This window comes from Gossypium arboreum, chromosome 13, assembly GCF_025698485.1.
Source record: "Gossypium arboreum isolate Shixiya-1 chromosome 13, ASM2569848v2, whole genome shotgun sequence".
Taxonomy (NCBI): domain Eukaryota; kingdom Viridiplantae; phylum Streptophyta; class Magnoliopsida; order Malvales; family Malvaceae; genus Gossypium; species Gossypium arboreum.
This window is the reverse complement of record NC_069082.1, coordinates 83,165,624-83,182,436: the sequence shown is the minus strand read 5'-3', so window position 1 is coordinate 83,182,436 and position 16,813 is coordinate 83,165,624. Positions and strand designations below refer to the sequence as shown.

Genomic DNA, 16,813 nt, shown 5'->3' with positions numbered 1-16,813 from the left:
GAAGTCGTCTGTGTGTTCCAAAGAATTGAACTTATTTCAATAATTCGAATGAAGCCCATTGTAGCCAAATGGCAATCCACCGGGAGTATGAAGATGTACAACGATTTGAAACGTCGGTTTTGGTGGCATGGTATGAAACGAGACATCTCGATTTTGTTTGAGATGTTTAATATGTCAACAAGTGAAAGCGGAACATCAAGTGCCTTGAGATTACTTCACCGATCACGATACCCGAGTGGAAATGGGATCGAGTCACAATGGACTTTGTATCCGGACCGCCATTGTCACTAGTAAGAAGGATGCGATTTGGGTCGTTGTAGATAGATTGACTAAGTCGGCTCACTTTGTCCCCGTGACGCACGGATTTTTCAATGGACAAACTAGTCGAATTGTACGTTTCGAGTTGTGAGACTACACGGGTGCCTATTTCCATCGTGTCGGATAGAGATTCGAGATTTACCTCGCGATTTTGGAAGAAGTTGCAAGAAGCTTTGGGTACCAAGTTGCATTTCAGATCGCCTTTCACCCCCAAACCGATGGTCAATCTGAACGGATAATTCAAATACTCGAGGATATGTTGAGATGTTGCATCCTTGAGTTTAGTGGTTCATGGGAACGGTATTTGCCTTTGATTGAATTCGCACAACAATAGCTTTCGTTAAGTATTAAGATGGCGCCTTACGAGGCTTTATACGATCGTAAATGCCGTACCCATTATTCGGTGAACTTAGTGAAGGTAAATTCTTGAGGTTGATTTGGTTAAGGATGCCGAGCAAAAGTTCGAGTAATTCGTGAAAGTTTGAAGGTCGCCGGATCGCCAAAAGTCGTATGCGGATTTGAAAAGGAAAGACATTGAATATCAGGTTGGAGACAAGGTATTTCTCAAAGTCTCACCCTGGAAGAAGGTGCTTAGATTTGGCCGTAAGGGCAAATTGAGTCTGAGGTTCATCGGTCCGTATGAAGTATCTGAACGAGTTGGACCAGTAGTGTACCGATTAATTTTACCCCCAGAGCTCGAAAAGATTCACAACGTTTTCCATGTTTCAATGCTTCGACGATATAGGTCTGACCCGACACACGTAATTACTCCATCTGAGGTCGAGGTTCAGCCTAATTTGAGTTATGAAGAAGAGCCGGTTCGCATTCTGATGCGTGAAGTAAAAGAGCTACGAAACAAGAAAATCCCATTAGTGAAGGTGTTGTGGCATAAACACGGGATGGAAGAAGCTACTTGGGAACTTGAGGACTCTATGAAAGAGCGATACCCGAGCCTATTTACCGGTAAGATTTTCGGGGACGAAAATTTCTTAAGTGGGGGAGAGTTGTGACAGCCCTAAAGTGACCCTAGTCGAAAAGCGATTTCGGGACCGCTAAACCGAGTCACCGAAATGTTCTAACGTAATATTTATTGTCTAGAATATGTGAATATGAATGTGTGAAAAATTGAATGTTTGGATTTTGTTAATTGTAAGTGAATTTTATCAAATAGGACTTATGTGAGAAAATTTAGAAATGTGCTAGGCAAATGTAAGGTGGCCTATTAATACATGTGGGAAAATGGTTGTCCTTGCATGTCAAATAACCCCCTTTCCTAAGGTGAGTGGCCGGCCATGACAACATTATGGGCAAAGGAAACATGTTTCCAACATGTTTTGCTAGTGGTGTATGTAGGAAGCCATAAAATAAAAACTAGCATTAAAGAAATGAAAAAAATGAGCATGGATGCCCCCCATTGTGCCAGTAGCTAGAGAAAGAAAGAAAAAAAAAAAAAAAGAGGTTTTGTTCATTCATTGTTCATTCTTTTGGTTGTTCTTGAAAAAAAAAAGTGAAAGGAAGGAAGATTTACCTAGGTCAATTCGGCAAGTATCTTTGGCTACTAGGAGGTAAGCATTGAATTTGTTGATTTGGTTTTGTAATATGCTAAGTTGAAGTGTGGGTGCACTTTTGTTAAGGTCAAGGAAGATGAGATTTCTCATGTGTATTTAGACAATATGCCGAATGATTAAGTGTTGGAGATAGGAGTTTATTTGCATGTTAAATGATTCCTACTTAGCCCATGCTAAAATTTGTAATTTTATGGATGATAGGAGCAATAGGCTAGGTATAAAGGTAGGGATTTTGGTTGTTCATCTAAGTATTGATGAGGAATGTACTATGGAAATAAATCGGCCTTCCCAAGAATACGAGTTGTGAATGTTTATACGTTTTGATTTAAGTAAAATAATTCATGTTTGAACACACAAGGATTCGGCATTGTTCATGACTATTGTATTTAGAACGTGATTTTGAATATTCGAATATTGGAATGTAAGTATAGGTGTGATCGGTCATGGGAATTTGAGATGAAATTAGGTGATTAAAAGATGTTATAGTTGACATTGTATATATATATATACATACATTCGCCATATGGGGTAAAAAAAAAAATGGGTCATATGCTCATGAGATAAAATTTTGTGAATTGATGTATTAATGATGATAGTATAGTTGATGTCATGTATATATGTATAAATATTTGGCAAGACGGTTAAACTAGTTTATTTATTGACTAAGCTCAAGAAGCTCGAGGTGGAGAAACAAGCAAAGGCAAAGGAAAGAACATCGAGTAGCCGAGTTGGAACCATTTTGCCCAACACAAGGTAAGTCATTAAGCACATATGTTTGATATTGCTTAAATGATTGGAAAATCTATGCAATTGTGTTTAATGGAATGCTATATATGTATAAATGAAATTGTATGTGTATGGAGTGATGATAATTGTTGAATGTAAAAGAAATAGTGAAATGTGTAGAAAGTTTGCTTTCGGCACTATGTGTGAGCAATACGTGTGTATGGTGACGAGATAGGCACTAAGTGTGCGTGCTGGAAATATATGGCACTAAGTGTGCATGCTGGAAATATATGGCACTAAGTGTGCATGCTGGAAAAAAATAATACTGACCTGGGTGTGCGAGCTCGAAGGTATGGCACTATGTGTGCGGGCTTAAATCGCGTGGCACTAAGTGTGCGAAATCGAATATTAAGCAATCGTGTGTGTGCGTACTCTATATATATGGAGGGTGTGTCTCCATCGAGTTGAGTATGGACAGCGGATCGGTAAGTATCTCGAGCTCATGACGAATAGAAAATACGTTCATGCTCGGGGTTGAATTTGGTAAGCCTTAAATCTATGTGATGATTGAAATTGTATGATTGTGGTGGAAATGAGTTAGTGTGTGAAAATGCTTCAAATATCTTGTTGTGTAGAATATGAAATGTGGATGTATGACTTGGTATGAGATTGGACCAAAAGGTCCGAGGAATTATGGTATAGATTCGATATGGATGAGTACCTAACCTCGTTTATTGTTCATGTTGTAGTAACTTTATCGGTGGATTGATGAATGCTTATGACTTCTTGAGTTATAAACTCACTCGGTGTTTTCTTGTCACCCATTTTAGGTCTCTCGGACTCGTATTGTTTGCGTGATCGGAACCGTCGTTGAAGTCATCACACCGGCTGAAATATTTTGGTATTGTCTTCGTTGTTGAAGAACATTTGGCATGTATAGGCTATTATATTTTGTTGAACTGTGGGTTGTAAACTTTAAGCCATGTGAAAATGGCCTATGTGGTCGTCGAGTGGGATGCTAGAACCTATAGCCACGAGTCTTAGAAACTTTAATTTTGATAAGGTGGCCATAATTTGTGTCATGTATGATGGATGATTAAGGCCAAGGAAAGATTCATGAAATTGGCATAGTCTACTGCAGTAACTGTTGCGGACAGCAGCAGTGAGGTGAGATTGAAAAATCACTAAAAATAGTATAAGTAGAATTAAATAGTTAATAAATTATGAAATTTAACCTTGATGAATCTAGTTTAATATGGATGGAACGAAACAACCATATGAGCAGTATAATGAGAGATATTAAAGTTCTCGTGAGACAGGGCCAGAACGGTTTCTGGGTCCCCTGTTGTGACTTTGAAAATTTACTATAAATTATCCAGAAAGAATTATAAGTCATGCCTTATATGTGCAGATTCAATTTTGAGTCTAGTTTCATTATAAACAAACGGCACCAGTATTAAAGCCCTGTACAGAGAGATATTCATGTTTTAACGCTCGAAGGTCAGTGTAGTCGACTCCTGTAACATTGGTGACTTTAACTAATAAAATGTACCAATTGGCTCAACCAAAAATTCTAGAAATAAATCCATGGATAGATATATGAGTCTAAATTCAGGAAAAATTTACGGAATCAGTTTCCGAGTTTTGAAACTCGAGATATGATTTTTAAGGCAATAGTGACGCAGTTAGCTAGCCTGCCTAGAACAGCAATCAGATTTTACAAAGAGAGAAATAAGGGAAGTAAGCCCGGTAACACCACGTGTTCAAATCCGGTGACGGTCACGGGTTTGGGGTGTTACAGTTATGTTAATGAAGTGTACAAACTAGAACACATATATAACATATGGAAATTTGAATTCCCACCAGTCCTAGATGAAAGTATGTGGTCACCTATACCGGATGCTCCTTTCGAAATTGTACCAAATATTTCGTTGCATTACAAGTCAAAAGGTTGATTGACTTTTACTTAGATACGTGCAATATGGATATTTGGGAGAGGATAGACCAACCAAGGTTATGTAATTATTGTAGGAACCCAGGGCATACGAGGCCAACATGTCCACACTTGGAGGAAACATTGAGGACAATACCTTATTAACACATTTATTCATTCATTTGATAGACAATTTGTTTATTTTTTATTGCTTCTGATTTTTTCGTAAATTATAAATATTGATATATTATTAATGTAAAATACAGAAAAATATAAACATTTTTTCATTTTTCATAGATTGAAAAAATAATGATATATTATCAAAATCAAATACATTGTTTTCTGAAAAATGTAACAATACAAATTAAAAGTTAACAAAGTAAATGATTATTTATAGGGATGAGCAAAACTCGATTCGACTCGAAAAAATCAAAAAAAATTCAAATTTCGAGTTAAACGAATCGAGTTATTCGAGTTAATCGAGTTATTCGAGTCAACTCGAAATTTTTTTCGAATTTCGAGTTAAAATCGAGTTGAGTTTTCGAATTCAAATAACTCGAATAATTCGAATATCAAACTATAATATTTTATATTTTTACCCCAAACTCCCAAACCTTTTTACTTTTCCCTCAAAACTTTTACTCCTTCCCACTTTCCCCCCAAAACTTTTACTCCTCTTCCATCCTAACCCCCCAATCTACCCAAAATCCATTTCCCACCAAAATTTTACTCTCCCATTTACTTTTTTTTCAAAATTTTACTCCCAAAAACCCTCAAAACTTTTTATTTTCCCCTAAAATTTTTACTCCCTCCCACTTTTCCCCTAAAATTTTTACTTCCTTTCCATCCCACCTCCCATCTACCCCAAATCCATCCCCCCAATTTTTTTTTTTAAATATTTTCCCTCCAAAATTTTACTCCCCTATTTATTTCCCCTCAAACTTTTATTCCCCAAAACTTTTTATTTTCCCTCTAAATTAACTTTTACTTCTCACATTTTACTCTAAAATAAAAATCAAAGTTATCCAAAAAATCACTAAACATAAATAGTAATAATTTTATTTATATCTACAATCTATATTATTAATTAAATTTCATATTTTATATTATTTATATTATTGAATTGTTTAGTCATATTGAATATTTATATTAAAATTGAATTATTAATTATGCCATTAAATATTCATGTTAAAATTTTATATTGGTATCAATTTCACATTTTATCTTTAAAATAACTTTTATTAAAAATTACATTTTTACATTTAATATATTTTTAATTCCAAAATACATAGTGACAAGAATCTGAAGATAATTAAAAGTGACAACTAAGCAAACAAATAAGCTAACCCGTATATAAAAGATTAATAAATAAATTATGAGGTGATGAAAGTTAATAAAAATTTTGATTAAGGTGGACAAATTTTATTACGATGGGTGATAGTGGCTACAAGGACCCAAAATTATTTTATAAAATTTAACTCGAACAAATATATTCGATTTGATTCGATTCGAATTCCATCTCACTCGACTCGATTCGAGAAAATTTCAAATCAAATTAGGATGATAAAATATGATTCGTCAACTCGATTAACTCGAAATTTTTTCATTCGATTCGATTCAATTCGATCGAACGCTCACCCCTAATTATTTATATGAAAAATATTAAAAAAAAACAAATAATTGGCATCATCGAGCCAAATGTGTGCCACAACCTGCTGTGTGCTATTTGCGAGACGGATTTTTCGTACAAGTGAGGCTCCGGCTCTTTATCTTCTTTTCTTCATCTTCACCTCAAGTTGCTTCTTCATCTTCATATCATTCCTCTGTGGTTGAGTGTTGTGTCCTTCTGCATCGCCATCGTATGTCTTCTGTTCCACAAATAGGCTGTTACGAAGATGGGCCACCTCGGTAGAACAGTGATGCCGAGTGTGTTTGCGACACTATCGACTGATAAGTGTATAGTGTCGCATAACCCGGTTGCAAATAAAATGTTAGAATTATCGAAGGTGGTTGATATGTCGGTGTTGTTGTCGACATTGGTGTGTAATATGGTTTTGGGGACGGAGGTGGTGTAACACCCCTAACCCGTCTCCGTCGCCGAAGTCGGGTCACAAAATATTACGATGTTAATTTAAACCTTTATCATTACTTACTCATAAATCTCCAACCATGAATATAAATAATTAATCACATTGCAATTATAACAAAAATACACTCAGGGCCTTAAATCGAGTTTGCGAGGCCCTAAAAATAGTTTGAAAGCATTCTGGGGTCGATTTGAAACAAAACAAAAAAGTTAGGTAAAAGTTGGAAATTTTGAAAATAGGGGACACACAACCGTGTGGCTAGGCCGTGTGTTAGAGCCCAAACCATGTAAACATTCAAAATCTAGACACACAACCGTGTCCCAGCCCGTGTGTGCATTTAATGTCGGGTCACACAGCTGTGTCACAGGCCGTGTGAAACCTACACCTAAATAATTATGACACATAGCCATGTGGATAGACCGTGTGAGACACACGGTCGTGTGCACCAAATTTTTCTTCTAAAACAAGGCAATTTTTACATCTATCTTGGTTCCCAAGCCAAACCTAAAACCACATTAAAACCATGACCAAAATTGTCCTCAAACAAGTCCAAAAAAAAATACATATCAAAATCCTACAATTCATGTGCCTAACCAATATGCCATTCAAAGGCACCTCAACAAGAATTTAGCATTCAATAAAGCAAGATATGTAGACATATAACTCAAACCAAGCTTTCACATTCTAACATCAACCAAATGACCAAATATATATATATATATATAAACATGAGTACATATATATAAACTTTCTTCTAATACTAATTCAAGCACATCAATAGCATAATACCAAAGTAACCAATTCACTAAAATAACCACCATGTGAAAGCATTTACATAAATAACTCCAAACATCTATATATAACTATGTTTTAATGTAACACTTCAGTCACAACTTATAGAACTAAATCCAATACAAGTAACCTTCACTAGAATTAACCATAATCAAAAGATCATTGTTTTGATATTGACAGCCTAGGTACATGCTAAGACACAAAAGAAATATATCACCAACTTGAGTTCGGGATTTATGTTGAATGCCGAAATGTCAATCAAAAGTAGGCACCTAACCTGCACATAAGGTAACGATCAATTAACGAATACTTTACTTAACTCAAAGAGCTACAAATTAATTTAATAACCATCATTTCATAAATTAATTTATATAAAGCTTAATCCAATTTGGTTATCATTGAATTCAACCCGAGTATACATAATTATATATATCTTTCTTAATAGTTCTCATTTACCAATCTTCTTCAATGTTTTGAATATACTTGATTTGTACGAGTCATTTAGTGGATGGTACCCGGTGTTTAACGGATAAACCGTAACAGAGATTTGTGCCCATCGCTAGTCGGATATCCGACAATAGATGTGCTCAGCACTAGTCAAACAAATCGAAGAAAGTTGTGCCCAGCACTAGTCGGGTAAACCAACAAATATAATGGTGTGCCTAGCACTAGTCAGATAAACTGACAAAGGTTGCACCCGACGCTAGTCGAATAAACCAACAAGTATAATGATGTGCCCAGCACTAGTCAAATAAATCGACAAAGATTGCGCCCAATGCTAGTCGGATAACCGACAATAGTTGTGCCATGCACTAGTTGGATGTACCAACGATAAATTGTGCCTAGCACTAGTCGGATAAACCAAAGATTTCGATTGCATAATTCCATATTCCATCAATTCATAATAAATCTTTTGTATTAATCTATTATGCTATATCCATGATCGAATTTCATAACATTCAATATAACTCCATAATATTTCATTTAAGCAATTTAAATTTTAATCATTCATTGATTCATTTCATAGAGCCACATTTCATATAAATAATTCACAATTTCTCATTTCATAATTTAATCATTTACATATATATATATATAATTAAGATATCAAAGTAATAATTAGGCATTTAAATTAAATAAATAAAGTTTGAGTTCAAAGACTACGAACTTACTGAATTTACAATAGTTTCCAGTGATCGAGCTTAATTAATCGACGACTTTTCGGTGATCAAGGTTAATTATTCGACAACTTTCTCCTTCCCTCGGTTAATGACCACTTTACTCGTTTCTTGATCTAAATACAATAATCTAATTCAATTAACTAACTCAAAACTTCAATAATTCAATTTAAAAATCAATTATAAAATTATATTTAAACATTTAACCCCTAATAATTGGTCACTACACAACTCAGTCACTATCATAAAAATTAACTTCATCTCATCCTCATTTAGTGTTCATAGCTAATCAAATATACATATAATTCACTATCAGTCCCCAAATTCTTGAAATTTATAATTTAACACCATGACATTTTAATTTATAACACTTAACTCTTTTAAAGCTAATACTAACTAAATCACTAGTTAAAGTAATAATTTCTCATACCATACAATTTAATAACTCAACCAACAATTTCCAGAAAAATAAATAGTCTCAAAAGAATCCCTATATTTATCATATTTTATCCATTTAATCCCTCAATTAGAAAATTTTTATATAAATTTGTCCTTAATGCAAAATTTCCTAAATTCATTCTACAGGGTACTCTCACTTAACTTCCAACCCTAAAATCTATCAACTTAACTTAAATTTCTCAAAGATAACATTTTCCACAACATTAACAATTCTAAAAATCCCAACATGAGCAATTTAACTTATGATCTCAAGGTTCCAAAAACATAAAATTTATGCAAAAAGGACCAAATTTTACTCACCAATTTGAGTTCCAAGAGTTAAAGATTAAAGCAAAAAATGCTTCTTCCCCCTCCAAGTTCGACATGCAAGAAATAATGAAGCTTAAATTTGTTTTTCTCTTCCCCCACTAAGTTATTTGTTTCTTTTATTTTATTATCATTTTCATTTCATTTTCTTTTTATTTTATTCTAATATAATTTACTATCTTAATTGTTTCAATATAATTAATATACATATAATATATATAATACCCTCATAATCATCTACTATCGAAACCCATACAAATATTAGTCTATTTATTTAATAAGTCCCTTAATCTAATCCCACTTTGAAATTGAATATTAATTACTATTTTTATCACCCACTTAATTTAGTCCTTGTACTTAATTTTAAACATTAATAATTAAAATTATCTAACTATCATTTAGTTCACTTCTAATGTAATTAAAATAAATAAATATAATAATAAATATTTACGATCTCGGTTCGCAAAAATTGAGTCCTAAGGGTATGTTTCCTGATACCTCTGACTTTTGGGTTGTTACAAGTAGTGCAAACAACATACTTGCAGAAGGCGTTGAAGCAGGGTACGGTGGTGCATAGTGTGGTGTTTGTGTAAAAATAACGGGGTTAGTGAAAGCACCAGAATAATATGAACCATATTGACCGGGAGGTGGTGCGACCCTTAGTGCCTCGTGTGGGGTTGGAGTTGATGATGACTCCATCGAGGCATGCACTCCCAACCTAGGATTGATGTGGGGTTGTCTTTGTAATAGCCCGTTTTTCAGTGGTGATGGAACAGTGGTTTCGAGACCACAAATTTCTATCGTGTCGACCTGTAAATATTATTTATAGAATATTTATGGAGTCATTAGAGTCGTATTAAAATTTGGTTAAGAAATTTTTAACGTTTAGATAGCTAATTAAAGAAAAGGGACTAAATTGAAAAAGGTGCAAAACTTAGTAACTACTGCATTTAGATGATTTAATAGCTTAACTAATAAATTTGGGAGGGCCAATAAGGGAATTAGACCTTATTGTTAGATAGTGGACTGTATTGAAGTGAAAATTAAAGAAAAAATTGAAAGAAAATTTAGTTAAGGGCAATTTTGTAAATAAGTTAAAATTAACTTAAAACATAATGAAAACTCAATCTGTAATAGCCCGATTTTGGGTCTAGTCGGAACAGTGGTTTCGGGACCACAAACCCGACGAAAAAAATTTTATTTTTATTATATTTTTATAGTCTATAAATTTATGAAAATATTTCGTAAAAATTTCATTCGAAAATTTTGACGTTTGAGCACTCAATTTAGTCAAAAGGACTAAATTGTAAAAAGTGCAAAAGTTGAGTTCTTTATATATGAGGTGCCTAATTGTTATGATTTTTAAATTGAAAGTCCTTATGTGACAATTATTCCTTTAATAAGTTAGTGAATGGATATTTGTTTAGTATTTTTGAAATTTGGTTGAAATAAAAAGGGTAATTTTGTAAATTAATTAAAATAACCTAATAAGACAAATGATAAAAGCTATCATTTTTTTTCATTCTTTCTTCTTCAACCGTGGGAAAGAACAGAAAATAGCAGCCATGGATGAGCTCCATTCGCCAAGCTTTTATGGCTTATATAGGTACGGTTTTGTCCGCTTTTAATGATTTTCGTATATTTTGAGATCCCCAAAGCTTAAATTTTCTATTTCTACCAATTGATTGAAGAGAAATTAGAGTTTAAAAATTTACCCATTCATGATATGGTTGTGTTTTGATGATTTATAGTGGATAATGAATGTTTGATGTGTTAAATATGAGTTTTATTCAATGAATTTCGGTAAAAATGTCAAAAAGGGGTTAAATTGTGAAAGTTACAAATTGGTCATAAGTGTGTGAATTAGTGAAAATTTGGAGTTTCCATAGAAGAGAAAAATGTTCAGCATGTCTTAAACCTTATATAAATTGAATAAAAATTAATTTACGAGCATTGGGGCAAAAGTGCAAATATGCAAAAGTTTAGGGGTCAAAATGAAAATTTGTAAAAATATGATTTTTAGACCCATATGAATATTGTGACTGATTGGTAGGCTAAATGTGATGTTATAGATGATGAAAATTGAGACTTGGACCTAGAACGGAAAGAAATCGATTTATGGACGAGTATGTCCTTTTCACATTTGTGGTATCGAGGTAAGTTCGTATGTAAACAATACCATGCTATACATGTATTTAAATGTTATCATTACATGAATTGTACAGATATTAATGTGTATGTAATTAATAGAAATATGATAAGACAAAGCCTTAATAGACGAGGAAAAATCCGTTTGAACCTTAGGAATAGAATAGGATACGAGTGACATGTCACTAGGAATTATGAGTCTAGATGACTAGCTCGAGAGTGAGCATTGAAATGTCATGAGATATGAGGTAGCTTTAGCTACAATTGAAGCACTTATGTGCAAAGGCTTTTCCGAGTATCTAATTAGTATTCCAAGTGTTCAACGGGCAATCCAAGGAAAGAGTTAATGATGGTCTCAATGAGGTAAGTCATTGGTGAGTATGCACTCGAGTTATGTTACGAGTTGTGCAAGTATGTATACTAATCCTATGAGAATGCCTTGATATGTGATGATCTATGATGCATAATATGTATTCTTACCATGATGGATAAAATGGTGTTGTATTAATATTATGAACAATGATCATGAATGAGTAATTTAGCCTTGACAGATTTGAGTTACTGCAGTAGTGTAACTTTGAAAATACACTAAAAATATTGGAAAATGAGTTAGAGGCAGAATAAAATATGGGATTAAAGCTTAATGAGTCTATTTTCACATGAAAGAAACAGAGGAAGAAAAAGAATTCCATATTGTTTGATATTTGAATTCTTGTGAAATAGGGTCTGAATGAATTCGAGATCCCCTGTTCTAAATTTAGAAATTCACCAAATATTGTACAAAAATTATTAAGATTTATACCTTACATGAATGGATTCCTTATTGAGTCTATTTTTATGGGGAATAAACGGTATGGTCGTTGGAATTTTGTACAGGGATAAATTCGGTTTGTAGTGTATAGGGGTCATAGTGGTCATACCCTGAAACAGGGGAGACTTTAACTAATAAACTGTACTATTTGGCTTAACCAAAAATTCTGGAAATTTTATGGAAAAAAATAAAATAAGTCTAGTTTCAGGGAAAATTAACAGAACTTAATTCGGAGTTTCGTAGCTCCAGATATAAATAATTTAGTGACCGTTGCTCAGAAAGACAGCTTGTAGTGAACTTGAAAATATGTTGTAAACATTGATAAAACAAGTTAATGAGTTGCTAATTGTTTTCATATGAACTTACTAGCTAAAGCTTACCCCCTTCTTTCCCATGTTTTCTAGAGTTTCCAGGTTAGCTCGGGTTGGAGGCCGTCAGAGATATTATCACCCTATCGAGTTAACGTTATCGGAGTAAGTAAACTCAAGTGATTCGAGTCTATGGCATGTATAGGGTTTTAATGTGAGTATGTAATATTATGATTTAGCCAAAGGCAGTGGCTTGTTATTAAGGTAGTATTAGTCATGTAAATTGGCCTATGTCGGCTAATGACATTATGGGCCCATATGATTATTCTTATGCTTGTATGTTATTATCTCTTGTGATGTGGCTTACAACATGTATGCCTAGAGATTGAATTGATATTCATTGATGAGCTAGTAACTAATGCAGGATTAAGTGATTGGTAAATAGTTAATACTGCTTCATGAATGGTTTGTGAGGTAATGATAGTTATGTCTAGTATGTGGTAATGATATGGGCAAATTCTATAATATTTATTACACAAGAAAATAACTTGAGCATAACATGTTTGTAGATGTTTAAGAGCTCATTTATGCCACGTTGTATGTTATTGGATAAGTATGTATCTATGCATGTGGTGTGAGAGTGACAAAAGGCTTGATAATTAGCCTATTTACGCCACACGGCCTGAGCACACGGGCGTGTGAAGCCTTAACGCAAGAGATTTTTCTAAGTTTTTTCATGAGTTCTCGATTGGGTCCCGAACCGCCCCGAATGCATGTATTGGGCCTCGTAAGCTCGCATAAGGGACAGATTGCATGTGAAAAGAAAAGTTTTTAATTATTTGAGATTTCATGGCCCTGTTTAGTATGGAAGTGTTAGTAAAAGTCAGGTAGCACCTCGAACCCCGTCCCGGCGTCGGATGCGGGCGAGGGGTGTTACACAATCATTTTCTTCATTTTTTCTTATTTGTTGGTCTAAACCTCCATTTTTCAGAGGTTGAAGGTTTAGTGGCTTTTGATGGATGCATGTAAGTGAAACTGACACCCGTTTTTAGTAATTTTTATGTTTTTGAAATCGTTACAACTAGGTCCAGCTAACTCATACCTTCATTTTTGAATTTGTTAAAAATTTTGAAGTTTCCATTGATGAATGTTGGTTTTTTTTATGATAATTATGTTTTTGAAGTTATGATTGTGATATTTGGTTGTTTTATGAAGTAATTATTTTTTTTAAGGATTAAATTGTTAAAATGTCAAAATTTCAAGGTTTGATGGTGAATTAAAGGTATAATTGGGACTTTTTAAGGGCATAGATTATTTGTCTATAAATTTTGACTTGAGAAAATGGTTAATTTGATTATTTTCGGGTTAAGGGATTAAATTGCATAAATTGTAAAAGTCAAGGGTAATTGTGTAATTTTTGAAAATAAAAGGGTATAAAATGTATAATTAATTGGAATATGAAATATAAGCTAATAAAGAGAAAATTTTACATTTTAGATGAAGACCCTATTGACTTACGTGGAAAAGGAAAAATTATAGAATAGTCCCTTAACTTCTGCAACTATTACAATTCAGTCCAGGTAAGTTCGTTCGATTTGTAATTTAATATCTTTATGAAATGTATGATGATATGATATAAAATAGTGAATATTAATGGTTTTATTGACGATGTAAAGCTATTTGGAAAATGATATCGAATTTCGATACTTGAGCCGAATGAACGTGAGATAGAGTATAACCGAATGATGGCATGTTATGAGGGATTGGAGTGGAGATTGATGTGGCGTGCTTTACATATTTTTCTTGAGTATTTCGAGGTTCAGCATTTGTTACGAACCCTCATGTATACTATCATATTCTGACGTGTTATGGGGGTGGATGTATAGCCTACAGGCTAGGCACGTGTTATTTGTTGGATTAGCTCTCATGATTGTTTGGCGTGTTATTGGTTGGATTAGCTCTTATGAGCGTTTGGTGTGTTTTCATTGAACTATTTGTGTACTCGTATCTGTAAGTCGTTCATCAGGTCGTAAATTATTGTACTATAACTTGTTTAATGACTTTGAATGGCATGACATGTACTTGACATCTTGAATTAACTCCGTTGTAGACATGTATGCTTTCCAGAAATTATTATATGAGCTTTGAATTAAACTTGTAATTCACTGGTTTGCAATTGTAGATGACAAGAAACATTTGTTGTTGACTATATTTGATTAAATTGTTATATTTACTTCGGTAAGATTTATTATTTTTGTCTGTTGAACTTACTAAGCTTCAATAAGCTTACTTGTGTTAGTTTCATTTTCTTGTATATATCTTTTAGTAAAATGGGCGATTGGATCAGCACTCAAGTCACACTATCCATCCGATTTCAATAGTTTTTGAACATTTATTTTGGATTATATGGCATGTAATAGGTCGTTATGTCGATGACCTCATTTGATATGTATATATATATATCTATAAGGCATGTAATTGGTTAATCTTTTGATCAATGTTGTCTTGTAATGTGATGATGGTTACATGGTTGCTAGGTTTGGTGCTGAATATAGTTTATTTTGTGAAGTTGTCGTTAAGTTTTTGGTAAGCTTTGCTAGGAAAAAATATGATACATGTTTGATCTTAACTTAGCAAGTTATAAGGTTAGGTATTTAGCTTAAAATTGATAAGATTATATGTTTTGAATGAATGAATCGTTTATGATTTATATTTTCATATAAGTGAGTATACTTGTGGTACCATTGAGGGTACATTGGTTAGGCGCTTAAGATGGTTGATTTAACATGATTTGAGTATGTTTAATGGCATTTTAAATAGGTCTAATGGCTGGTAAATAGATTGTTTAGTGTCCAAGAAATCTTGAAATGGTAAACTTGATGTTTAGGGTTCATTTAGGCACACACGGCTTGGGACATGAGCTGCCATACGGTCGTGTGCCATACAAGGTCTGCGACACGGTCATGTGTATCAAGTCAGAGAGTTACACGGCCGTGTATATCAAGTTAGTGAGTTACACGGGCTGGGACACGGCTGTGTGTCCCAACTTCAAAAGTCACACTGTTTGGGGCATTCCACACGACTTGGCCACACAGCCATGTGTCCCCTATTTTTGAAATTTTTCATATTTTCTTGAATTTTCTTGACTTGTTTCAAATTAGTCCTTGAGAGTTTTAAGATTATTTCTTTAGTCCCTTAAGCTCGATTTAAGCCTCGTAGATGTAAGTTATGATTGTAAGTCAATTACTTTACGGTATTTGAGAAATTATATTGTAATAATCATGATTTTTACTTGTTTATTTATGTTAACTTGCTGTAGCATTCCCGGAATTACTATTTCGGTGACGGATACAGGTTAAAGGTGTTATAGTCTTAGCCTCCTAGTATGATGTTGCCTAGTCATTGCCTCCTCAGACAGAATATATGGTTTGCCATGATGTTTAAACCATGACATGTAGTCGAGAGAGGTCGCCAAATATTGATATATTGTCCATGGAATGTAGGCCAATCTTCGTCTATTCTCCCTCGCAAATCGACCTTGTACAGTAGTTCGATGTCTTGGGGTGATGGAAGAATAGTTTGCCTAAACTCGAACTGTCGCATTCCTCGATCGGATTCATGCACCTCCACCTTCGCGTAAACTATCAATGGCACCTTCATATGCTAGATATTGGGATTAGCCAAATATTCAGCCGGGATGCATGCTCAAATTCTCAGATTGGCTTATGACATCCATTCAAACTATAATACGGAATAATAAATTTTATTACCTACATAATATTAACTTTCAAATCCTTAGGTTAACAATATATGATTGAAAATTTTAAAAACTAACATCATCTTTCGGTCGTTGATCTAACAGTAGTTGGATATCTTCGAGCTCCTCTGGTAGTCCTACATGACTTGCGCGAGTGTTTCATCTATTCAAATAATATGTTATTTCAAAAATATAATGATGAAAAATATTATGATAACTATATTATCAAATGAATTTTACCTTGTTACGAGTGGGAAAGTATAAAGGGCGTTAATTTGGGGATGTAAAAATGATAGTCGATACCATGCCCAAGACTGCAGAATGAGTATGCAACCACCGCCCAACACATCTATCAGTACAATGTGGCCAACACGACATCCCCAACTGAGTCGATCCGTTTCTTTCAAGTCGATGAGTTTTAG

The 16,813-nt window shown here is 33.8% G+C and overlaps 2 long non-coding RNA genes across 2 annotated transcripts; both read left to right on the top strand.

The window, feature by feature from the left end:
• Positions 1-11,050: 11,050 nt before the first annotated feature.
• LOC128286553 (uncharacterized) lies at positions 11,051-13,078 on the top strand. Its single transcript, XR_008277160.1, has 2 exons — positions 11,051-11,523; positions 12,731-13,078. It is a non-coding gene; the product is annotated as an uncharacterized LOC128286553 (long non-coding RNA).
• Positions 13,079-14,138: 1,060 nt separating this feature from the next.
• Positions 14,139-15,202, top strand: LOC128286554 (uncharacterized). Its single transcript, XR_008277161.1, has 2 exons — positions 14,139-14,214; positions 14,311-15,202. It is a non-coding gene; the product is annotated as an uncharacterized LOC128286554 (long non-coding RNA).
• The last annotated feature ends 1,611 nt before the right edge of the window (positions 15,203-16,813 follow it).